A 27,517-nucleotide genomic window follows, 5' to 3' on the forward strand; every position below is an offset into this window, starting at 1 on the left:
GGACATTGGTACACAGCGATGTCTCTGAGGAAGGTAACTTGTTTAGTCTTATTTCATATCAGGTCTGTTACAGCGAATTGTTTTATAGTTATTATTCTGCGGTTGTACTAAATTTTGAAATTTTTGTTTTCTATAACAGTGAGAGGATCGTATATGTAGCATGGAGAAAAGTCTTTCGGTAATTAATACTGGTGTATACCGTCTCCTTTTGATCACCACACTTCCTTCAGCTATCATCGACTTCTTGCTCTTTCGGGTTATACTTCCGATAGCATGTCGCTGCAGTGACCTGATCTTGCATCGCTGTTCTAGAAATCCGTCAGTTTCTGCGTGCAAACCTGTATTCGTCAAGCAGTTGTTCGATACTTGCAGATCGACATTATCCTGGCTGAGGTCGTTAGCAAGTTTAGGGTGCAGTCTTTTTAGAAGCCAGTCTATTAGCTCAGTGTCTGTTTCTATGTTTGAAATGAGACTGTTCTCGATGTCTCCCCCAGATTGAATGGTATGTAATTCTCGCCTGCGGCTACTATTGTTGTAGGAACTGATGGTCTGCTGTTGTGATTATTATACTGCGAATTCCAAAGTCGCATTTCGTGCCGCTGCTCAGTATCTCTCAGCCTGGAAGCAGAAAGCAGTACACGTCGTCGCTGGGGTAATACCTCTTAGCCCACTTTGCTTTGGATAGTCAACCTTTTAATAGCTGATTTAGTTTAAGATTATCGTGAAAATACTCCATGTTTTCCTCTGTATTTATTCCAGACCTGTTTTCCTTGAATTACTTACTACGCGGGCAGTTCAAAAAGTAAAGTTACATGAGGAAAAATCATTATAAATGTCTTGAAGCTACAGCTTTTTGTAATTTTTCAAGATAGTAATTGTTTAAATTTAATCATTTGCCATATCGTTTCACTAATATACGAATTCCTTTGTCATGAAATTATGCCGCCTGGGCGCGAAGCTAATCTTTCACTGCATTTTGGGTTCGCCGTCGTCGTTGACGTAGAAGTACCGCGACGCAAGCAATTTCATGTGATCGAAAGCGAAGAGATGAAAATCACTTGGCACCTAGTCCGATCTGTATGGGGAATGATCGAAAATCTACATTTGAACTGCTTCAAAACCTCTAGAGTTTTTTTGAACTCAGGGAGGACGAGCGTTGTCATGCAGATATCACTGCACCAGATGTTAGCACACTGCGACGTTTATTTTGAGTGGTTCACGTAAGTTTCATCGAAGTGTCTCCGAAGTCATCTGAAGTGATCGACGTTCCATAAATTCAATCAGCGAAGTTCCCCTCGGTGTACCAAAAAAGAGTTGTCAATACCTCCCACGATGACAAAGTTTGGCGGGCTTCCTTCGGCTTGCATGGAGAACTGATATGACGCCCAGCAATCGATTGTTGTTTCGTTTCGGCTTTTTCGTATGTCACTCAGCTTACGTCAGCAGTACAGTTCCGTCAAAAAACCTTCTCCTTCTGCGCCGTACCGTGAAAGGCAGTCTAAGGCAGAGACCATTCGTTTCATTTTGTGGCCCTCTTGAGCAGTTTCGGTACCCACCGACCACTGAACTTTCGATAGCCTAAGTTATAGGTGCAACCTTCCACAAAACCGTTATAGAACTTCGCTGAAATTGTTCAGAAAGTTCAGAGATGATGAATCTTCGATTTTCACGAACTGTTTCGTCAGTTTTCTTTGCAAGATCTTTACTCACAACAGAAGACCTCCCACTCCTCTCCTCATCACGAATGCTTATTTACCAATGTTCGGACCGTTTACGGTATACATCTGACGCTGAATGTCTGGTGTTGAAACACTTTGCGCCGAAATAATCTTATTATTGCTCACATTTCGCAGGATTTTTAATTACAGCGCTTCTGTTTTCACAAGCGTACGCATGAAAAAACAAGTTTCACACTTCCACAGCTGGGCGCCTGCTGACTCAGATAACATGCAGACGAGACAATGGCGGCGTTCTGCGCACAAGTAATGGTACTGGCGCCACGCTAGAACGGCGATTACTGTCCGAACCTCTCTCGGTCAGTTAGTTTCATGTTCCAAAGACATTTGTTTGGTAAATCATAACTATATGGAACGAGTCATTTCACATTCATATTGCCCATTAATTTTGTAAACACGGCTATATGCTAAATATTTGTAAGTATTTCAAAATTATTGTTATTAAATATACAGATGTGAGTCAGTAATTGGTACCCACCACCCTTTACGTATTACAATAACAGAAATCCTTCTACGGAGTAGGAGGAGTTGTCTGGGAGAAACTTTTTCAGTTTATTTTCAGGTTAAAAGTTGCTGTTATTTAGACTTTTGCACAGGATAAGTTATCAGAAATTTTAATAGTAGCATTGTGCACTCCTTTTTGTACTAAAGGCACCTGTATTGTGCAGTAATGAGTACCTCTTTTCCTTCTGGTATTGTCATTCTGTACATCATTGTTTCTTCTGAGCTGCAGTGGATTATTTACAACAAACTTCATATGGGAATAAATATATCGTGAAGCAGTAGTCAGAATGCCCAGCTCTTTAAATCGATGTCTACAAGATGGTCGTGGGTGAGCACCACATATTATAGTTACAGCACGTTTTTGAACAACGAAGACTTTCCTTCTTTAAAGATGAATTACCCCAGAACAATATTCCCTATGACGTTACTGAATGAAAATATGCAGAATATGTCGACTTACTAATTTGTCTCTTCCCAAGATTTGCAATGATTGTAAGTGCAAATGTGAATGAACTGTGTTGTTTTAGGAGTTCCAAAGTGTGATTTTTCAGTTTAAATTCTCATCAATTTGGACTCCTAAGAATTTTGAAGTTTCCACGCTATTTATTGTTTCCTCACCATGTGTTACAGTTACAATTTGCTGTAGTATCCAGTTGTGTAGAACTGAATATGTTTTACATTATAATTATGTATTATTGTCATTTTTAGTATTGTTATCTCTCCTACTTGTGTGAACCGATTGTGATGGAGTGATAGGCATTAGACTCGAGTTAGAGAGGACTTTGGTTCAAATTCACGTTCGGTCGTCCAAATTCTGTGATTTTCCTAAATCGCGTGAGGGAAATGTCATGACTGTTCCTGTGAAAAATATTCTAATGTCCCTGTCATCGATGGTATGCAAATACCAACATTTCATCATTTTTTTGTTTGTGTGTGTGTGGGGGGGGGGGGGGGGGGGGTTGCCGCGATGCTTTTCGTGTATATAATTACACTGAACGCAGACCTGTCGTATCCGATTGCACAACCAGCAATTCTGGTGACATCTCGGCTGTCTCGGGGTCCTCTCAGTAGTTTCTGTGGCACACGCGCTGCGTTAGAAGCTAGTTGGTGCGCCGCTGCTGTTGGTCCTTTTTGTTAGGCAGGAAACCAGATAGACCGCGCCGTCTTTTTTTGCTCTCGGGAGCAATCACAGCGTGGGATAAGACCCGGATGCAGCGAGCGTCGCCGGCACGCGTGTCATTGACCTTCTTTCCTTCTCATTAGCGGAATCCTGAGGAGGACAATGACAAAACAGTTGTGCCCAGCAAGACCCACTAATTGTTTTGTATATTTTTGATTCCTAATATGATATGGATAGATAGGCACTTGTCAGACTATAAGGGTAATGCCGTTAGGTTTAATCTTCTGTTCGAATTTTCTGTCTGTTACCTCGTGTTTATCTCTAGCAATAATTTTTTAACATGAAAACTGTCATGATGCATCGCGAATAGCAGCTAAGTCAAACTCTAGGTTTCGCATGTAACTGGCTAGGTACGTCTGTTGAATAAAAGGCGAAGACTCACCACCTCAGATAAAACCATCCCTAGTAGAGCAATGCGGTGTTCAAATCAAACATCTGACTGATGACAGACTTATCTTACTAAGTGCAAGTGAGATGTACTTTTATGGAGTTCTTTCGTGTACGCATCTAGAAGCGAAACAACTGCGGGTGGGATAAAGGAAACTGAAACTGACTTTTTTGCGATGGTCAGTTTTTATATTTGCCTCGTACCTAAGACAAAATTCTGAAAACCTTAATCGTATTAACAGGACTTCCATAAGCTACTTGTTTTTGAGAGAAAAGTGCTTCGGAAGATCTTCGGTTCGGTTCTGGATGCAGATACAGGGGAATGGAGGATCAGATACAACCAAGAGCTTGAGTAACTATATCAGCAGCCCGACATAGCAGGAACTGTCAAAGCCAAACGAATGCAATGGGCCGGCCATGTGGCCGGATGGAGGATCACAGATGGCCTCGGAAGCTCCTGGATTTCACACTTGCAGGAAAGGGACCGCCAGGGAGACCCAAGAAGCGTTGGAGGGATGGACTCCATGAAGGTTTAAACCAAGTGTCAATAGATGTGGTCGCATGGCAGATAGCATCAATGGGCAGAATACAGTGGAGGAGGAAACTTGTAGATGCGTGCGGTCCACTGGGCCTGATCACGTAGTAGTAGTAGTAGTAGTAGTAGTAGTAGTTAACTGTATTAACCTAAAATGTGGACCAGCCGAGGAGGACACGATCGTAGGTGTTGCGCCGGCTACTGTGGGAGTCAGCACTGACACAGACAAGGAAGGAGAGAAGTTGAGATGGCTGGTGTCAGGAATCCAAAATTATCTGTACGTATCACATGCCGATTAGTAATAACACTTTATTTCCAAAAAGGAAAGAAACAACAGTTCCTGTGCTTGCTACATGCAATTACATTGACGATCTATTACTACTCGCAGAACAGTCTTAAGTAACGTCGTCGTTTTACTTAGTATTTATGCTATCGAAGTCCGCGACCGAACTGAGGCAGAGCAGCGATGAGCGACTGATTAAGTCAGCGTTGACAGCGGGCGCTGAACCTTGTCTTCTGAAGGTGTGGCGCTGCCCGCCCTTTCCATTGGTGCGCGGCGCTGGTCGGTGAGCAGTCGATGCTTTAGGACTGCACAGCAGGATATATCCACCACTTTCGGCTTGGAGACATATTCACACCTGAGGCAAGCCGGCCCATAACTGTTCTAACTGGTCCTACAACCCGGATACTGGCACAGGGACGGTGTTGAGATGTAGGCTAGTGCCATATGTGTTCTATTGGGGAAAGATCTGGGCATCTTGTTGGCCACAGGAGTGCCTCAGTATCACGCACAGGTTCGTGGACACGTGTGGCCCGTTGTCCTGTTGAGAAACGGCGCCATGATAACGACACGTAGAGGTGACACATACGGACGTAGGATGTCCGTGCCGGACCGTTGGGCCGTCAGAGTTGCTTAATCACTACCAGCCATGATATGAAGTCATACCCGATGGCTCCACACATCGTGACGCCAGGAGTTAACACCATTGTGTCTTTCCAAAACATTGGAAGCATGGGATCTCCCACCAGGTCACCACCGTACTCGCCAATGATGGTCCTTTGGGGTAGTGCAAAACCGCGATTAATCGCTGAACACAGTACGACGCCATTGATCGACAGTTTGTGCTTCCTGGTCATTTTTGCTTCCCGGTCACAGCACCGCCCCAGACATGACAGTGCGACCGTTTATGGTGAAGTGGTAACGGCATTCTACGCATGGGATGGTAGTTCTCTACTTCGATTGCTGCTACCCTCCAGTCATTGGTGGTGGCCGACACAGAATGCTGCAGACAGTATGTTACTTGACGGCACGCACCGGTGTTAACCATGTATTTGCCGCGTGATACGGCGATCCCATCTTGTGGTGGTTGGATGCGGTCGACCGGAACCTTGAAGACGAGTATGCCTGCCTTTACGTTACCATGCAGTCCAGCGTCGGGCCTCTGCCACATGCAAACGCCCACAAATATGGATATTGCACGATTCGACCAGCCGGCCAAATGGAGACGCACAATGAGGCGCCTTTCAAACTTTGTCAGGTGCTGATAACGGTGACACATACGAGTAAGCCTGTTCTCCGTGTCCATCACTCAACACCTGACGTTATTACGCCCCTTACATACGTTCCAGGCCTGGTAACAACACTGAACACGAACAGTGCTAATGCACTCTTGTGGTCATTCTGCCTGCCAACTCCTATCATTTACATACCTGACGATGCTATTGTACGAAGTAACATCGACATTCGATCATGTCTTCTGTGTACTTCACGTTTTATCAGACAGTCTATATAATTTCCTGAACTTGTAGTCACTACAACCCTGTTATTCGACATTTGTGCTTAAACCAATTTAAATCGTTTTATTTTGCCTACACATAGATTATGCAACATTATGTTGCGTATGTTTCTTAACTGGTTGTTCAGCACCAGCGCGACAAAAGTTTCAGACAGACGATCTCTCAAGAACATCATTTTTAGATTGTATCTTAAATATAAGTTGTCATTTCAAATCAAATTAGTGTTATACGCTGGATGTACTATATTCTTCCCCCCCCCCCCCCCCCCCCCCCCCCAGTTTTTTACCCGTTACAAAAAGACATTCTTTACACGTCTACTTCCTCATTATTTAATCTCAAACATTTCGTTTTATTACTTTATTTACATCAAGCTTGATTGCTTATAAAGAAATGTGAGACATGCATTCAGGAAGAAATCCACCAAACCGTCAAATACTGTTATTCAGGGGACTTAATGCCCATTTGTAGAGAAATGAACAGGATTTTGGTATTCCATAAAAATGATCACGAAACAGAGAATCAAGTGCAACTGGAATAAATTCAAGCAATCGTCTCAGTTCCAGATATAAAAAGAGATTACTGAAATAATAACATCCGTAACAAAACGCAACATGTTTCACTACTTACTGTAATACTAATTTACACATTTGGATCTGGACGCTGTTTACAACTTCGCAATTGGATGTGTGTGATTCTGCCCGTAATCGGTACAGTACACAGAAGATAAACATGATTGGAAATAATGGAAACAGCTTTGCACCACTATTTGAAGCATGGAAAAATACAGCTTGCCTCGTAGACATCAGGGCTATATACGTATGAACAGACCGTCACAGTAGCCGAGTCACTGCCCTATACAAGCTGATAACGTAACCGAAGAGTGTAACTCAAGAAACTTGCTAAGTGCCAAAAAATATGGCGAAGAAATTTCATTTTAAATTTTAAAATTAAATATAGTGTACACAAAATAGGAGGACTGTTGAAGTTAGATTGTTTTATTTAATTAATGGTTTTGCTTGTCGCTTACATAGTATGAATTGTTAAAGGCAGAAATACTAAACATAGCTGCATCTACACCTACATACATATGCCCCAAGCCACGGTGCGTGGCGGAGGGTACCCTGTACCACAACTAGTCGTTTTGTTTCCTGTTACACTAACAGATAGAGCGAGGGAAAAACGACTGTCTATATACCTCCGTATGAGCCCTAATTTCACGAATCTTACCCTCGTGGTCCCTGCGCGAAATGTTTGTTGGCGGCTGTAGGATCGTCTTGCAGTCAGCTTCCAATTTCGCTTCTCTGAACTTTCTCAGTAGTGTTCTTCGAAACGAGTGTCTTCTTCTCTTCAGGAATTCCCACTTGAGCTCCCGAAGTTATCCGTAACCCTTGCATGCTGATCAAACCTACCGCCAACAAATCTAGCAGCTCGCCTCTGAATTGTTTCGATGTCCTCCTTCAATGCGACGGCGTGCGGATCCCAAACTCTCGAACACTACTCAAGAATAGGTCCACTAGCGTCCTAGATGCGATCTCCTTTGCAGATGAGCTACACTTAACTAAAATTCTCCCAATAGACCGAAGTCGACCATTCGCCTTCCCTACCACAATCCTCACATGCTCGTCCCATTTCATATCGCTCCGCAGCATTACGCTCAGATATTTAAACGACGTGACTGCGTCAAGCAGGACACTACTAATGCTCATCCGCACTAATTTACATTTTTTTACATTAAGAGCCAGCTGCCATTCATCACACGAACTATAAATTTTGTCTAGGTCATCTTGTATCAACCTAGAGTCACTTACCTTCGACACCACAGCATCATCAGCGAGCAACCGCAGACTGCTTCCAACCCTACCTGCCAGATCATTTATATATGTAGAAAATAACAACGGTTCTGTCGTACTTCCCTGGGGCAATCCTGATGTTACCACTGTCTCCGATGAACACTCGCCGTCGAGGACTACATTCTGGGTTCTATTAATTAAAAAGTCTTCGAACCAGTCACATATCTGGGAACCTGTTCCGTTTGCACGTACCTTCCTTAACAGTCTGCAGTGGCGTACCGTGACGAATGCTCTTCGCAAATCTAGAAATACGGAATCTGCCTGTTGCCCTTCATCCATAGTTCGCAGTACATCATACGAGAAAAGAGCAAGCTGAGTTTTGCATGAGCGATGCTTTCTAAGGCCGTTCTGATTCGTGGACATGAGCTTTTTGGACTCTAGGATGTTTGTTATATTCGAATTCAAAATACGCTGTAGAATTCTGTAGCAAACCGATGTCAAAGATAATGGTGTGTAATTTTGCGCGACCGTTCTTTTACCCTTCTTTTATACAGCAGTCATCTGCGCTTTTTTCCAGTCGCTTGGCACTTAGCGCCGGTAGAGAGACGCGCGATGAATGCAAGCTAAGTAAACGGTCAATGACGTAGCACACTCTTCGTAAAACCGAATTGGGATTACATCCGGACCTGGCAACTTATTTGTTTTCAGCTCTTTTAATTGTTTCTCTACGCCAGTGATGCTTATTACTATGTCATTCATACTGGTGCGTTTGTGCGATTTACGACTCTCCTGCATGAATTATTTCTTAAACGTGGAATTTAAAACTTCGTCCTTCCTTTTGCTATCTTCTGCTGCCGAACCAGACTGGTCGCCGAAGGACCGGCTGGAAGGCTCAGACCCGCTTAGCGATTTTACGTAGGACCAGAATTTTTTCGGGTTATCCGCCAGATCTTTAGCCAAAGTAAGACGGTGGTAGCTGTTGTATGCTTTGCGCATAGATCTTTTCACAGACGCAAGAATCTCTACTAATCTGTAAGTGCGTATACCCTTTTACTCAAAAATCAGCTAAGTGCCAAAGGTAGTGTCAGTCTCAATATCAGTACACCATTTGAAAGAAACTCAAAATTCAATTCAGTCCAAATTTGTGTGACCCAAGTTGTTCTCATTGATAAGAAATTTTCATTTTTTCTTTCTAAGTACCCTTTGCCCATCAATTTCGTTGAATATTACGTTTATGGCGTGAGAAACCTCCACTCCCTTTTCGAGAGTATTAATATTCTTCCAAGTTCTCAATTCGCTCAAGGTATATTTCACTTCTATGACTCTGGAATTCCTTGCTGAGAAGCGTACCGCCATTACCGTTATCGTTAGCAAGGAATCGGCAGCAGACTGAATATTGATCAAATTTTGTTAAATCAGCGACTTCAAATTTGTCAGCCTATGTAGCAAATCTTATCGTGTCGTGCAGGTCTTCGGGCACAAATGCATTGCACAGCCGCTTCCTTTTCTGTCAGCCGGAAGTCCCTATCACGCGGCAAGTAGCAACGGCCAGGTACTGAATAAATGTTCAAATGTGTGTGAAATCTGATGGGACTTAACTGCTAAGGTCATCAGTCCCTAAGCTTACATACTACTTAACCTAAATTATCCTAAGGACAAACACATACACCCATACCCGAGGGAGGACTCGAACCTCCGCCAGGTACTAAGAACTGTTCTTCGATTAAGTCAAAAATTTCAAGCTCACAAGATAAACAAAAAGGAGGGTCATCATCCTGTTATTATTCTCTGCGGCGCAGTTGTCACTTCATAATATCAAGTGTGTTTTTAAGTCAATACTGTTTAGTACATGAACGAGGCAGGACTCTATCTCATGGCCTCCTCAGGCTGCAGTAAGTTGATGGATGCCACATGCAGATTTGGGATTTATTAAAGTCCCAGACATGGACAAAAAAATTATAGCATGATAACTGTCTCGTACAAAACATATCGGAAGGTAGAATATGGCATTTAGATGCTGCAGAAAATATCTATAGACGTTTGCTGACGTGCCCTGACATCATTACCTTCTCCACCTGATGCACAGTATGCAACTGTAGGCTGTCGTCGATTGTTTTCTGACACTGTGTACGTATCATGTCTTCGCCGCTGCACTGGTACAATTTATACTAACCTCGTCACGTAGTTGCTCTCGATAGTATAATAGCGTGTATAAAATGTAGTAAATAAATTTTCTTTCTGGTTGAGGTAACACATTACTGAAGTTGTCCCTACACTTGTATGCAACTTATACAGAGAGAAGAACAGAGGTTACATACAGCTTTAAAAGTTCAAAATAATAACTGTTCCACATTCTCTATTAAAGTGAAATATTGTGCAAGAACAATAAATGCGTTAGTATTTCGGGTTATGTATCTTACCTGTGGACTTAGCGGCTTTTTTCTGGTTTCTGCTCAATCGTAGATGTTTTGTTTGTTTCACTAATTCTCAGCTTCTGCACGTCTAACTTATGTCGTGTACCCTCCTTTCTTCTTTTCGCCCGAAATTCAACATTTGCGTGCAAAGCACACGAACTATTACCCTCCATTTTTCACTTCACATATTGGTACTTAAAGGTGAGTAGCATAGCAAAGCTTCCATCTTGCGACGAATTTATGAACTAAATTAACCACTGTGGCACATAGCAATGTCTTGGATGCATTGGCAATGTTACCTAAATGAGTTGTAATGGGAAAACGAATTTATTTCAAAAAATGGCACTTAGCTGGTGTTTGGTTACACTCTTCATTTGTTGATAACAAAGTAAAGCAGTGGAATATAAAAATTACAAAAAAAAAGCACTGAAATTTTGATACTGCGGGACCACTGTGTTCGTGGTATGTGCAAACACTCTTGGTTGCCTTCTTGGCCCAATTAGATTGCCTGCTTGACTGCGAAATGATGACTGCATGAGGGATATTCAGTCTGTTCTTCCCCAATTGTTGAAGTATGTTTACCAAATAACGCACCAAAATATGTGGTGCTAACATTATCCCAGGGGAGGAGGGGAGGGGGGGGGGGGAGGTTGACTCTGATCTGTTTTGAGGCCAGCGCGATTACCTGATTCTGCAACCCGTGACTTCTGGCTTTGAGGGTATAAGCAGGACTTGTGTACCCCAACGCCATAACACAAGGGAATATATTTGCAATGCAAGAGCGATTGCTACGTTCTGCGCACAATGGCGCGCAATTGGACACCTGTAAATGTTAAATGTTTCTTACTTTCTTGTGGAATAACTGCAATCAATATTCAGTACCCGGTCTTCCCCCCCTCTCTCCCCCCCCCCCCCCCTCTCTCTCTCTCTCTCTCTCTCTCTCTCTCTCTCTCTCTCTCTCTGTGCGCGCGCGCGCGCGCGCGTGTGTTTGTGTTTGTGTGTGTGTGTGTATGTGTGTGTGTGTGTGTGTGTGTGTGTGTTTGTTTCCTTAAGTAGCTGCCCCAGTGGGATGTTGTCATTAAACATTATAATCACAGTTTGTAATTATGTTGCAGCATCACTTCGTAGTCAACAGTTACCAATCACGATGTACATATAAAGAACTGCAAATTGTTTCAGAATGTGTCAAACTGCCAAAACGATGAATTTTCAATGTCGTTTATCTTACGGATGCGGGCTATAAGATTTACATCTGCTCTTGGAGGACGTTTACATGCTTCGCTAACGTATCGGTATGTAACATTTTGTCCACGAAAGAAGGAATTCCAGCGAGTGAAAGGCTCTTTGTCAAAAGAATTACTGCAATTAATTTCAGCTACTTAGCCTGATGGGTGCCACGGCTGAATTGGAGCTTTGGCGCCAGATGTGTAAATATTTTACTCCCTCCAAATTGGTTTTGTGGCATTTGGATGGAACGTTACTCGAATTTTGTTTCTGTCCTTTAGTCTTATTTTTTAAAAATAAAATACGCAGTTTGTTTTCTGGCATCTGCGACGCGCGGTCGATGCTCCCACAGATTACCGGCCCACTGAAATGTCGCTTTCCTTTTTTTATTCATTTCCGTTGGGAACTGCAGTGGCGCTGTAACTAAATTAAAAAAGTGCGATCGATCCCTGCACTAGTTCACCTTTTATTGCTTCAACCCCCCGCCCGCTCCCCCCCCCCCCCCCTTCCCCGTCGCCCCTTCCTTCGTTCTGGGTCGCCTACTCGTTTTTACATTTACGCTCCGCAACGCACAAAACAACGAGACGGACCTCGAAGCTTTACGATCCGAACAATCATTGGTAATCAGCTAATTGTGTTCTCAGTTTTACCGTAATTAACGTTCCGTCAGATTAACTACGCACAGTTCCTTGTTGAGAGGCTGTATATACGTTTACTTTTCAATAATATGTGTGGCTCCCGATGTGACTTTACAAGCTTTTCCGACGGATCTGTTGCAATTACGCTCCTTGGGTTTGTCGCTGGATCATGTTGTGTAAATCCCACAATATTTCATCGATGCATCTGCTCGACATCTTCAGGTTGTGATAATTGCTGATGTCACTGCTGCAAAACCCGACTGATGAAAATCACGCCGTGGTGTCGAAATTTATCAGGCCAGGAGCAGACGGGACGCAAGTGTTATGAGGACGTTGATGTCCAAGAAATTCAGGTTGTGCGCTTGCCCTCACATTTCACCAGCGACTGCTACACACAATTGTTAGTTAAACCAAGAAACCCTGGGATGCTAAGCACAAGAGGTCATTGGCTGCTAAACAAAGGTATGCTTTTCCAGTGAAGTTCGTTCCAATTTCAACTAGTGGATCATCGAGTACGTGTTAAATTTTATACATGAGAAAGTTTTCATCCATTTAACCTACTGTAATGTGGCTCAGAGGGAAGAAAAGTGACTCAGTGGTCAAATCTCAGATTACGGATCTTAAGGTCCCGGATTCGATTCCTGGTAGGTCCTAGGATTTTTGTGTATCTCTTGTCTCTTCTATCATCCTCGGCTATGATTTTTAATGTGACAAAAGCCGAGGTGCTCGGTGATTCGGAGTGCCCGTTAAACTGTGGGTCCTCCAGTAAATGGCTGGGTAAATCAGTAGAAAGGTCAGAACACCTACCTCCATTAGCACCGTGCTTAGTAAACAACCGTCGGGTTGATTACACCTTTACTTTCTTTCTAAAGTTGAAATGGAGGCAGATTCTATGCCTAGGTTGGTAAGTGTACGAGTACTAACCTAATGGTCTAAGACGTAATCTTTTTTGTATACCTACCGTACACAAGGTTTTCAATCTCCAGTTTCTACACGTTCTAAATTTCTGTAGGTACACTACTCCTGTCGGTGCCGCCTTAACCATGTGAATCTGTTAGCACATATCACACACATTTCACCTTTTTTTGGTAGCTGTTTTTCGTAAGACTTCATACCTCCTATAGTTTTTCTAAAACGAGGGTAATTCAAATCTAAACCTTAATAGTGCAATGAGATTTTCAAATGTTGTACAATCATTTTGACAGTTTGCAGAAGTTATTTGTGTTTCGACAAATCACCAACAGTTGGCAGCATGCAACAGGAATGTCAGTGCAAAGGCGGCGGCCCCATTGTTGAGCAGTGATCTGACGAAGAGAACACGGCGAATACATAATCCGATTTCCTGTGAACGTTGTTCAGTGAAAGAGGGGTCAAAATAAGCTAGCACATGTCTCAGCTTATCCGTAGATACTTCACCGTTTTTGAGAAAATGGCAGTCAAAGTTTTTAAGGTACTTTATGTGCGTTTTAACGCGCATCACGATAAACTGATGTAGTGGCACAGAGGCTAGCTTCGAGGGTTTACAAGTTTGCGCCTCCTGTTCAAAACTGATTTTTTAAAAATTTGTTTGGCCTTCTAAGGATTACAGGAAGTAACTTATGTACTCTTTGTTTTCTCCTTTCTTTCTTTCCAGTATTTTTTCTTTCCTTCCCTATGCTTTTCTTTTCTTTCTTCTGACGATATTGTACATCTCTTTTCCTTTGTTTTCTCCTGGAAGCCCTTGAAACCTTTTACTTTTGCTCTGAACCTTTCTTCTATTTGTGCCTCCATTATTTCCATTTCCCTCAGGTCTGTTTTAAGTTCTTTTATCCACGCCATTGATGTTTTAGGGTCTCTGTCAGAGTAGTTAAAAATTCTTTTAGTTTTCCTGTTTTCATCTAGCCTTTTGAGGTCTCCGTAGAATTGAACTCTTCTCTTCCTCATCGTGGCTGATATTCTGTTTTTTCATAAAATTCTTTATTGCTTCTTAATTTTCTTTCCCATTCTCATATTTTGGTCCCAAAATTTTCCTGATTATTTTCATTTCACCTGATTGTTTGGCTGTATTTAACGAAAAACATTCTGATGCACAGAGGCGTTCTGGTTTAATGACAGTATTGTAGGGCCGAAGTTTTGCGTTAATGGAAATAGATTTCTTGTAAGACAGGTGTTTTTGTTAGTTGAAAAGACACTCCATTTTCTTTGCCCTTGCTAGGTTAGTTTCTTTGCCGTCCGTTGTGGCCGAGCGGTTCTAGGCGCTTCAGTCTGGAGCCGCGCGACCGCTACGGTCGCAGGTTCGAATCCTGCCTCTTGCATGGATGTGTGTGATGTCCTAAGGTTAGTTAGGTTTAAGTAGTTCTAAGTTCTAGGGGAGTGATGACGTCAGATGTTAAGTCCCATAGTGCACAGAGCCATTTTTGAGGTTAGCTTTTTTGTCTAAAGCATTTTGTTGTATTATTTTACCTAGATATTTAAATTTTGTAGCCTTTTTTATTCTACCATAATCATTTTCCATATATTTCAGTGCCTCCTTCACGTCTGTCATGTACTCTGTTTTTTAGTTTATCTACCCATGTCCGTGGAAGGTTATAACGCGGATGCAAAAAACAACAAATGAATGCGCCAAATCTTCCTGAAAAATAAACAGAAGAATAAAATATAAGAATTAAAATACCAATTGATACAAGAATGAAAAATAGAATTTAAGAAGATTATAACTCCAGAAAATACCAAACGCACATGTATGGTATAATAAATGTGTGATGGTGTATGTTCAACGTACTCTAGCAACCAACAGCGCAGAAGCCAAGTTATAATTTTAAAATTAATATAACACTATGTATCCATTAACTTCTTAAGAAAAATTCGTGTACCAACCTACGGAAATGAGAAGATAAATGAAAAATATAAAAACAATAATTGGGTTTTGAACACGGGGCGCGAAGGTGTGGAGCCGCGACGCTAGCCACAGTGCCATCACTTCGTTAGAACTTAACTTACATCCAAAACTTTAATCGTCGTTTTCTCAGAATCGGTACGGATAAGCAGAGGCAGTTTGTCGCTTGTTTTGACACCTCTTCCACTGAGCGAAGTTTCTGAGGAATTGGGTTTTGGCACTTGCCGTGTTCTCTTCGTGTAGTGAAGCTGTTTAAGGATGCGCGAATGTATCGCAGAATGAACATAATGATTCGTGTGTGTCCCCGCATCAAGTGTGCGAATTGTGCAGAAAGAGGGGTTGACTTCTGCGAAAGAAGCTCCGCGCCCAGGAGCACTGTGCAAGCACTAACTAAAACATTTCCTCAGTGGAAGAGTTTGTGAAGAAAAGGGTCACATTACTGTAAACGAAATAACCGTTGTTTATGATATTAGTAGTGGTTCTCCATACAGTATTGTCCATTACGTTCTGCCATTCAGTTAAGTGTCCGCAAGTTTGGTGCCACGTCACTTGACTACTGAATTAAGAGATCGTAGAGTAGATGCCTGCGAGGACATTTGGCGTAATTTCCAGGTCGAAGGTAATGGATTTCAGGACAAAACTGTTACAGGAGATGAAACTTGGATGCACTATTATCTGCCTGAAACGAAAAGATTCACAAAGGAGTGGCGCCACTGCTGTTCGTTACTACCATAACGATTCCACACTGAACCATCTGTATGAAAATTCACGCTCACTCTCTGAGATGTAAAATGGGTAACTTTGGAGCATTACATGGAAAGGGGTTTGTCAGTGACCATTTATTCAGATTCATATCTGCTTCGAAGTCACATTGACCCTTCAGTCAGTAGTAAACGACGATGATTTCTGACTGCAGGCATTTTGCTGCAACACGACAACGGCGTCGTCATACAAACCGTATAACAGAAGCAGCGGTACAAGTAACAAAATTTGAATGTCTCGAAAACCCACCTTACTCACCAGACCTGGCCTTGAATGTCTGTCATGAATTTGGACGGTGCAAAGAAACGCTGGTGGGCAAGCATTTCAGAAGCGGCGAAGAGGCGAAATACCGTTGTACACGAGAAGCTCAATTTACAAGAGTTCTTCTCACGAGGTATCCATGCAGTTCCGAAACGGTGGAATGTGTGCATCCCACGTCATGTTATATCTGTAATTTTGCATACTCTATACCAGTGGTTCCCAACAGGTAGTCCGCGGACCCCCAGGGGTCCGCGAGCTGTGCCAGAGGGTTCCGCAAGATGCTATTAGAATAAAAAATATATTAAATATATTTCGTATGATAACAGATTTTTTTGTGTTGTCTGTTTCCTGCACGAGCAGTTTTAAGCTCATGAATATGTCAATATTTTTTGTAAGTACCAAAAATATAAAACGTATGAAAAGACTCTTAATTTGGCTTTTTTAGGTACTTGATACTGTGATATGACAAGGTACAATCATGCTTGATGAGGGGGTCCTCGAGAAAATTTTGTTGGGAACCCCTTCTCTATACTAATGATAAATCAGTAAAGTCATTCTGGCTGTCTTCGAACTGGCTAATCCTCAAAACTACAGATGAATTTTCGTGGGGTTTTCGCCGGTAACTTGAACATGGTTTGGGGCAACATATAGGTTCGTAAAAATCAGATCACGGACAAAATATTACAATTAAGTATGCATGTATGGATGGATGTATATATATGCATGTATATACCGCATCTTCTAAACCACTGGTGAAATTTCAACCAAACTTGTACACGTATCACTTAATGCCTGGAAAGAATCATTGTGGGGGTAAGAACCACCTACCTATCAAACAAGTAGGGCGGGGGGGGGGGGGGGGGGGCGGGGGGGGGGGGGCTGTAAAAAACAAGTGTAGGGTATGACGCGCGAATACCCAGATTTCATTTATCGAGTATTTTACAACGGGAGAACGTAGTGACTTAGTAACTTGCAACGAACTTTACACACAATTTCAGAAATTTACGAAACTTTTTCTCGGTCAGAGCCCGCACAAAATGATGAAAGGAGAAAAAGTTTATCGCTTACTAAATTTTCGCTGTTCTTGCAGTAAAACTGTCGCATCTGGTGTGACTTCATGATGTTTACATTTATTGCTTCTTTGCTACTAACTTTATTTGCAGCAAATGTAGTAGAGAATATCTGGTATCCACGTATGATGCTGTATGTACTTACGAAATTATATCATTTTACGACACATAGTTGGCTCTTGAGCATTATGGGCTAATGGTTCAAATGGCTCTGACCACTATGGGACTTAACTTCTGAGGTCATCAGTCCCCTAGAACTTAGAACTACTTAAACCTAACTAACCTAAGGACATCACACACATCCATGCCCGAAGCAGGATTCGAACCTGCGACCGCAGTGGGTCGCGCGGTTCCAGACTGTAGCGCCTAGAACCTGAGCATTATGGGACTTAACTTCTGAGGTCATCAGTCCCCTAGAACTTAGAACTACTTAAACCTAACTAACCTAAGGACACCACACACATCCATTCCCCGAGGCAGGATTCGAACCTGCGATCGTAGCGGCGCGCGGTTCCAGACTGAAGCGCCTAGAACCGCTCGGCCACTCCGGCCGGCCGACACACAGTTCAGGAGATACTAGGGAAGAAGGAGACGGACAGAGACGGGAGATGTAGGAGGAAGGGGAGATGGACAGAGAGAGTGGGAAGAGGAGACGATAAAGTTGAAATAAATAAATAAATACCAGGATAACGCTAGGTACTGAGCAAGTACGAAATAATTAAGGATTTTACAATTGAATCAACTTTGTAACTTATGCTGCCACAGTCGTGTTTACTCAGTTTTAAGATCTTTTGTAGCACTAAATTTAAAATGGTTGTAGAGTATTATTTATCGGTTTCCCTTGATCTACACATTTAGGACTACTGTACGGCACAAGCGTTGTGAACGCTGGTGCCACGGTGGTGCGACGTAGCGGGCTCCGTGATTTCTCGGAAGTTCTGCAAACCAGGCTCTCGGGGCCAGAGACGAGTTGACCGGTACGTGATGGGTCACGTGAGCAGTTGTTCTGCCGGGCGGCGCGCTACTGACCTCACCTCCAGCCGCCTGACCCGGCGTGCTGGCAGGACGGCGGCACCAGCGCTGCCACACGCGTCACAGAAACGCGCACGTGACGGGCGACCGCCAGCTTCCGGCCGCGACGAGTTTCGCGTCCCGGAGTGGCGAGAGGGGGCCCTGCGCAGCGAGCGGGAGGGGAGGGGGACGAGTTCAGAGGTAGTCGGCTCCCAACGGGAAGTGATGTTACGTTTCTCGTCACTGGTTTCTTTCATATGTACGAGGATGATTCAAATGAAAACCTTAATTATTAAGTACCAATGAGTGACACAGACCAACAAAATGAAATCAATATAATTAAAACATTCGCTCATAATAATGGATATAAACCTACAATAATAGAAAAACTTCACAACAAAATGCAGACAAAAACCACAGATCCACTTCACAGCAGTCACTTCAAGCCAAATCAGTGTGCCACAGAAGCCAAACCTAAATATGCTACTCTCCCATACGCAGGCTCACTATCATACCAAATAGCAAAGTTATTTAAAAAGAAAAATACCACAATCAGCTTTTCCACAAATAATAAATTACAACAAGATGTGAATACCTCCAAGAGCCCCTACCGTAAATCAGGAATATACAAACTCAAATGCGATACATGCTCAAAATTCTACATTGGACAGACAGGCAGAAGTTTTGAAATTAGATACAAAGAACACATTGATGCTTTAAGACTTGGTAAATTGAACAAATCTGCATTTGCAGCCCATACTGCTGAAGAAAACCATTCAGTGAGAAACATTGAGAACAACTTAAAAATTTTACATCTAGCAGAAGAAGGAGCCACAATGAATATGTTAGAAGAAATAGAAATATACACACACAGAAAGAACACCCCAAACTATATCCTTAATGAACAAACAGAGCTAGCTAACATCCCTTTCCTGAAAAATTTCGAAAAATTATTTTCCAACCTCCAAAGCAAATAATATTGGTACGCCTATCTGCAGATCAAGTAGCAAATTATATGTTACTATAATTATCATGATGCTAAATGTAATTGAATAATGTACTATTTTACCTATACAGTAAAAATAGTATCAACTCAAAAAATCAATGTCTCTGTACTAGTGTAAAATGCATTTCAGTTGCGTAAGTGAAAATATGATCCTTTCCAAACATAGGACATCTTCAAATGTTACAATATATCATAGCTGCCAAGAGAGAGTGAGCTGCATCAAATCAGTCTCAGGACTGAACAACAACAACAACAACATAGCATCTTTGATACTCATATGTTTGTAAGCTCGTTGTATGTATCTAAACATGTGGTGCGTGGTAGAAATCTCCTCAGTGACAAATCTAAAGTGTTCAGTGAGAAAAATTTACGTGTGCAACAATAAGAATGCAGTGGGAATGTATTCACATCTGTTGGACGAATGTTATGAAAACAAGCACTCCAAACCGACATTTCACGTAAGCCACATGCAACGAAAATTGTAACGCAACCATCTGTGTGTGGCGTGCTTATAATTATGTATTATTTATATTTTAGGACAATTAATCTGTAAAAAACACACCACATGTTATAAGGAAAGTGCGTAAACAGTCTGAAGATGAACCACAACGATTCGAAACCTGGTAACGGTACCCTTTGAATAAGGGAACTGAAAGTAAATTTTTGGCTGGTTCCTGTCCCCACACCATCAACAGTTGCCTTCAAATAACAGCCACGGTCTCCAACCATGTCATCATATGACAAAATTGTCTTAATTATTTATTGCTATGCAAATAGGTAATACAGAAAAATTACACATATATGTTGTAAATCGCCACATGCTGAAACGGCCTCAGTCAGGAAATATCCAAAATGGAGATAAGCACACTGACGTGTTGCTAGAAAGTAGCTGCATCTTTTAATGCTAGTAGGTACTCAGTCAGATGCTTGGTAAGTTAAATGCTACCAGCTGGGTCCCGCCGACTTAGCTCGCGGTTAAACAGTTATTTGGAAAGAAATGTTAATGCTGAAGCTCACTATCCACACTTACGTTTCATCACAAAAGGTATGTTTTGGGGGTGTCGATGCGCGAGCGATTACGGCCCAGCAAACCGCGGGATATCGAGCAGGGGGAAAAAACAGTAAATTTTGAAATTGTAGGAAAACCTGACTGAATACGTGTTGCTCACAACTCACTGGTTTACTTACGGGAAAAATATTACGCGACCTAGTAGCGAATTAAAAAATGTGACAGGAAAGAGGAGTAAATAATTTCACGACTTTTTGCGACACGCCTAGCATTGAAAAACTCATATTTATCTTGGTGTGTATGGAGGGCCAGAAATCTACAGTAATACGTTGACCATCCCACGGGAATAAAGATTTTTTTCGAATTAGAGGGGAGCCTATGTGTTAATTCAGGTATAGGGTATCACCATTCCAAAGTTCATCCAAATCCGTCCAGCCGCTTAAACGTGAAGGCGTAACGAACAGACTCACACACGCTTTAGCATTTATAATAGGCTATACATGGGATAAGGACTTCAGTCAGTGACTGGAGCTCGTGTAGCAAGTCAAGGGAGCCCTTCCAGCAGAAACAAATGAGTCTATCCGGCAACGCACTGAAAGTTTTCCACAAAAGGAAATCATTTTGTAGGCATAGATATAAAATATTTAGGTACCAGGCTTAACGTTCTAGTGCTGTTATGAGTTGTTTAGGGAGAAACATCCCCAGATAAAGGTCACCGCAAGTAACATTTTTCAAGGGAAATTTAAATTTGCATTTAGGACGTCCTCAAATAGACATGTGTAGAGCTGAGATGAAGATGAACTCCCTCACCTTAACGCTGTTGTAAAGCGCCGTGCCAATGGAGAGCTAATGCTTCATAAGAGAAGGGCCTAAATTTTTTTTACAAAGCTTACAGAAGAAGCTGTTAGTTCTGACTATATGTAAAAAATTTCCGTAGATACCTGTCGAGGATACATTTTGTCTGCAACAGTTAAAAGCTCACGTATTTTTTATTCATGTCATTAAAAAAATACACGTTTGTATGTATGTTATGGAAGCAATGGAAAACAGGGGCCGCTCGAAGTATGCACTTGCCTCTATAAGCTTCTGCCGAGCGTTCTTCTGTCAGTCACTGAATTACGCTTACATCCCGACAGCTGTGCCTCCACAGAAGAAAAATCATGGTGTTTGGGGAATAAAAGTTTCTGGCAGATTATAACTGTTTGCTGGACCGAGACTCGAACTCGGACCTTTGCCTTTCGCAGTCATGTGCTCTAACAACTGAACTACACAAGAACGACTCATGACCCGCCCTCACAGCTTTGTCAGTACCTCATCTCCTACCTTTCAAACTTCACAGAAGCTCTCCAGCGAAACTTCTTGAACTGGGTGCCGTTACCTGTAGCGATAACTGTGACGAAAATATTTGAGGGGTCTCCATACTGTTCCTCCTGACGGCAGTGTTGGCGTCCACAAGAATGAAACAGTTATCCCCAGAAGGAGTCCGATGTATTGGAAGTCTCCCTGACCTCAGGCCCAGGCAAAGGAGAGTACGGCGGCGCACTGTCCACGTTCTCATCCTAGACCTTGATGTGTTTGCTGAACCTTGAACTGTGAAGCTCAGCTACTGGAAAAGGTCCAATCCATAAGGTCAGCCGCTGTATGAGTTTGCGTTACTAGGAGCGGAGTCTGCACATTTTTGTTTTTATATTTGACTTTCATAGTTTGATTCACATATTGATTTGAACTGTCTGTTCAATATAATTCTTTATCTTGCCGTGAAAATTGGATAACTGTGGAGCACAAACAAAAGCATATGTAGTACTGTTTGATAGTTTTCGAGGCACAATGTCAACTTGAAATTAGATGGCCGGCCGAAGTGTCCGAGCGGTTCTAGGCGCTACAGTCTGGAACCGCCCGACCGCTACGGTTGCAGGTTCGAATCCTGCCTCGGTCATGGATGTGTGTGATGTCCTTATGTTAGTTAGGTTTAAGTAGTTCTAAGTTCTAGGGGACTGATGACTTCAGAAGTTAAGTCCCATAGTGCTCAGAGCCATTTGAACCATTTTTTGAAATTAGATGTTGCATCCATGTAGCTCAACATCTTACCAACATTTCCTTATTATCGTGTGGAAGAATACTGTAACGAGTATTTTCAAAATCGTGAACATTAAATTCAAACTCATCCACCATGCCTTCGGTTGGGCGGTTGATTTGGTTGGTTGGGTTGTTTGGAGGAAGAGACCAAACAGCGAGGTCATCGGTCTCATCGGATTAGGGAAGGACGGGGAAGGAAGTCGGCCGTTCCCTTTCAAAGGAACCATCCCAGCATTTGCCTGGAGCGATTTAGGGAAATCACGGAAAACCTAAATCAGGATGGCCGGACGCAGGTTTGAACCGTCGTCCTCACGAATGCGAGTCCAGTGTGCTAACCACTGCCCCACCTCGCTCGCCCATGCCTTCGATGTCACCTGTACAAGCACAGTATCTGACGGTGCGCCGTTATTTATATAGACAAACATCTGCGTTGTGACCTTGTTTCCCAGAAGACTGGTAATCAACAGATTTTTGATTTCCCCCCTGTTTTGAGGGGCGGAACTATTGTTAGACCTATGGCAGACTGTACCATCCCGTTGACCGTTGCGACTAAAAGGTGTATCGCTACCGAAAGTCTCGGTTTCTTTGCTTTTTACGTCTTATTCAGTTAGCTTGAATATCCGATAAACACTCTGCCACCTTGGAATTATTCAGGCGAATAAGATCATTTCACAATTTTGTGTCTGGAGGATGAACGATAAGCGTATTCCTAACTGATCTCTTGCCATAAGAAAGTTCTGGTTTTCACACTTGAATTTACAGTCCTGAATGAGTCCTCGCAACATGACAACGCATCCCTAGAAAATTTATGGCCTCCTACCGCCATCAGAAGCTTATTCTCAGAATATTCAGATAATTTGTGCTTTACTACCGTATATTATAACTTTAACGAATCTTTTTATCTAAAGATCTGCTGCGCCAAGGTATAGAACGGCGCCCCGGCGTTTAATAATGAGAAAGCATATTTGGCTACATTACCTGAAGTTCCATATGCTAAAAGTGTTGCTCTAGCTTGTCTACATAGCTGTACCCGCTGTTGCTTTTGCTGGATCGAATGACAGGGACGCCAGTGGCGTCCTCTTGATGTCGTCTTACCGTCGGTCCCTTTCTTCCAACCATTTAACAAATTTTCCTGGGTAGCTCTCAACTTTTCCATAGTAACAGTAGTGGACCAGAGTGGGTTCCATCTTTGCAGTGGAAAATCACTTTGCTGTGCCATCGGGAATGTACGCATTACTGAGAGATTATTGTTCTAGCCAACTTCATATGGTAATGAGATAAGCTGTACCAAAGGTTCCAACAAGAAAAATTATCTGATTGCATAGTTCCGAATAGAATAATCTCAAGATTCACTAAGGACACTGTCTCGAAGTCACACAGAGAGTCAGCCAACGTAGAAAATACATTCTACCTTGCACCCTGGATACTTGAAATGCCTGGTCGGTGTGGTACGCTTAAGTTTCTCTTCAGTGGCTGCCTGTGAGTGCACTTCCCGGTTCCTACAACTTGAATGGTAGTAGGTTCGTTCGTTAATCAGTACGACTGTGCCGCTGTTGTATAGGTTATGCCACACTGCTCCACAATGTAATTAGTAAAAGTGCACTGCAACATAAACACAATTGTACGTTTAGTTCGGATTAAACACAGGATGAATCGGTCAAGGGTGTGAAGTAAGTCCCATGAACGATCACTCTCTTCCAGAAGTAAAAACCCATCCAGAGACAGTTACCTTGTCACTGTAAGGAAATGGTGATTTGTAACATCGTGGGCTGTTTATTCGGGATGCTCGCAACTCTCTTCCGAATGCCGCTAATGCGAGTTCCGGCCTACGTAGATGATCCCTCTGTCTGAGAACTCGTAAAGACGACTTACGGCTGCCAGTGATAAACTGCTGGTTGATAATGAACTCTGCCGAAGTGATGAACTGTGTTCTGACTCGCTGGGTTGCAAGTTATAAAACAGCGTGGATTACTACACTGAATCTGTACGATTGACTTACGCAGCTGGCAAGAACGTGTGCCCCGCTTGTTGGCTCAGCAAGCGGACTCATGTCGTCATTGGCGCTCGTGACGATGTATGGCAAAATAGTGCGGTCACTGCTGATGTCACCTGGTGACAATCGCCAGTCCTCGCCGTTCTTGGCCCCGCCGCGGTGTGCTTTTGTTCACTACCAGACCTCCGCAGACATTCTGCAAGTGACTATGAATATATGCGATGCTCTGGTTTTCTGCCAAAAGAAACCCAATGACAGCCCTCTGCTCGAAATGCACCTGTGTTATAGACGCCATGTTGAAGACTACGCATAGCGCCGCCACTTACCGGTATTTCATGAGACTATAGGGGCTGAAGCGGGAATATTCCACGATGTTCCACAACAAATTCCGCATTTCTTCAACCGAATGTGGCAAAAAAAGTGTTGCGTTATGCGTGAATGCAATTCGTAGGCACACTGACACGCCGCTATGTCAGAAGGGTAGACTACCCACAACGTTAGCGATGTGGGATACAACAGTATAAAAATGCCAAAAAAGTTGATGTGGACGCAGATAAACGTTAAGAGCACGACCTTTATTGAGTCTAGTCGTCGTTTGTTTGCCCATTTTCATTTTATAATTTAGTCACTTTCACTCGGGTAGAAAAACGTCTTTTCTGCTCTGAAGTGCCCTTTTTCTATGTTGCGCGTACCGTGTGTTAACGTTAAATTGGCCGATCGGCTCCCTGGAACTGAGTCGTTAGAAGCTGACCGTATTGTGTGAGATAACTTGTCTGTTATGTTTCAGTTTTGTGCTTCACTCTATTTTTTTTTCCTTGCTTTTCCTTGTGATAAGTCCACATAATTGTTGCATTTGGGGTCTTTAATGTAGATACATAAGACGAGTTCAGTTCAACTTACGGACAACTTAAGCTATTCTTACCTAAGTGCATGACTTCAGCTTTTGCGACACATAACGCACAGATTAAGGTGATGGTACTGCGAGAGGCAGGTGGGACTTGTCCCCCCCGCACAGCTCCTCAGCCCGTGACATTCTACACTGAAGCGCCAAAGAAACTGGAATAAGCAGTGTATTTCCATGCCATCGGTGTTTGCTATAGTTATCGAGAAGTTGTATATACAAGGTTACTGGAGCATTTAAATTCACATAATTTGCTGTCAAATGTACAGTTTGGTTTTAGAAATGGATTAACAACTGAAAATGCTATATTCTCTTTCCTCTGTGAAGTTTTGGATGGATTAAATAAAAGGTTGCGAACGCTAGGTGTTTTCTTTGATTTGACGAAGGCTTTTGACTGTGTTGACCACAAAATACTACTGCAGAAGTTGGACCATTATGGAGTAAGGGGAGTAGCTTACAATTGGTTCGCCTCTTACTTTAAGAACAGAAAGCAGAAGGTAATTCTCCGCAATATTGAGAGTGGTAGTGATGTTCAGTCGCAATGGGACACTGTTAAGTGGGGCGTTCCCCAAGGGTCGGTGCTGGGGCCACTGCTGTTTCTTATTTATATAAATGACATGCCTTCTAGTATTACAGGTGATTCAAAAATATTTCTGTTTGCTGATGACACCAGGTTGGTAGTTAAGGATCTTGTGTGTAATATTGAAACAGTATCAAATAATGTAGTTAATGAAATAAGTTCGTGGCTTGTGGAAAACAATTTGATGCTAAATCACAGTAAGACTCAGTTTTTACAGTTTCTAACTCACAATTCAACAAGAACCGATATTTTGTTCAGACAGAATGGGCATATTATAAACGAGACGGAACAGTTCAAGTTCCTAGGCGTTCGGATAGATAGTAAGCTGTTGTGGAAAGCCCATGTCCAGGATCTTGTTCAGAAACTAAATGCTGCTTTATTTACCATTATAACAGTATCTGAAATAAGTGACAGTTCAACACGAAAAGTAGTCTACTTCGCATATTTTAATACGCTTATGTCGTATGGTATTATTTTTTGGGGTAATTCTTCTGATTCAGAAAGGGTATTTTTGGCTCAAAAACGGGCTGTTCGAGCTATATGTGGTGTAAGTTCGAGAACCTCTTGTCGACCCCTATTCAATACTCTGGGAATTCTGACATTGCCCTCACAGTATATATTTTCTTTAATGTCGTTTGTTGTTAGCAATATTAGTCTATTCCCAAGAGTTAGCAGCTTTCACTCAGTTAATACTAGGCAGAAATCAAATCTGTATGTGGAATGCACTTCCTTGACTCTTGTGCAGAAAGGAGTGCAGTATTCTGCTGCATCCATTTTCAATAAGCTACCACAAGAACTCAAAAATCTTAGCAGTAGCCCAAAGCCTTTTAAGTCTAAACTGAAGAGTTTCCTCATGGCTCACTCCTTCTGTTCTGTCTAGGAGCTCCTGGAAGAGCTAAAAAATTAAGCAAATTACATTGTTGATTTTCTTTATTTATTCTTACGACTTGTCGCCTGAATATGTTTTTTATATTTCATTTTATCTGTTTCTACTATCGTATTATAATTTCATGTATTAACTCGTTCCATGACCATGGAGATTTCTCCTTAATTTGGTCCCACGGAACAATAAATAAATAAATAAATAAATAAATAAATAATTCAAATACAGAGATACATAAACACGCTGAATACGGCGCTGCGGTGGGCAACGTCTATATAAGACAAGTGTCTAGCGCAGTTGTTAGATCTGTTACTGCTGCTACAATGACAGTTTATAAAGATTGAAACGAGTTTGAACGTGATCCTACAGTCGGCGTACGAGCGATGGGACACAGCATCTCCGAGGTATCGATGAAGTGGGGATTTTCCCGTAGGACAATTTCACTAGTGTTTTGCAAACATCAGGAATCCGGTAAAACATCAAATCTCCGACATCGCTGCGGCCGGAGAAAGATGCTGCAAGAACTGGACCAACGACAACTGAAGAGAATCGTTAAACGTGACAGAAATGTAACCCTTCCTCAAATTGCTGCAGATTTCAACGCTGGCCATCAACAAGTGTCAGCGTGCGAACCATTCAACGAAACATCATCGATGTGGGCTTTCGGAGCCGAAGGCCCACTCGTCTACCTTTGATGAGTGCACGACTGACTGCACGACACAAAGCTTTATGCCTCTTCTGGGATCGTCAACACTGACGTTGGACTGTTGACTGGAAACATGTTGCCTTGGCAGACGAGTCTCGTCTCAGATTGTATCGAGCAGATGGACGTGTACGGGTATGGAGACAGTCTCATGAATCCATGGACCCTGCATGTCAGCAGGG

General features: G+C 42.5%; 1 protein-coding gene across 7 annotated transcripts in view; it reads left to right on the plus strand.

The window, feature by feature from the left end:
* The window catches only part of LOC124621853 (endophilin-A), a 723,134-nt gene that overhangs the window by 394,172 nt on the left and 301,445 nt on the right, over positions 1-27,517 (plus strand). The gene's annotated exons all lie outside the window — the stretch shown is intronic.

The sequence above is a fragment of the Schistocerca americana genome, chromosome 7 (assembly GCF_021461395.2).
Source record: "Schistocerca americana isolate TAMUIC-IGC-003095 chromosome 7, iqSchAmer2.1, whole genome shotgun sequence".
NCBI classification, from domain to species: domain Eukaryota; kingdom Metazoa; phylum Arthropoda; class Insecta; order Orthoptera; family Acrididae; genus Schistocerca; species Schistocerca americana.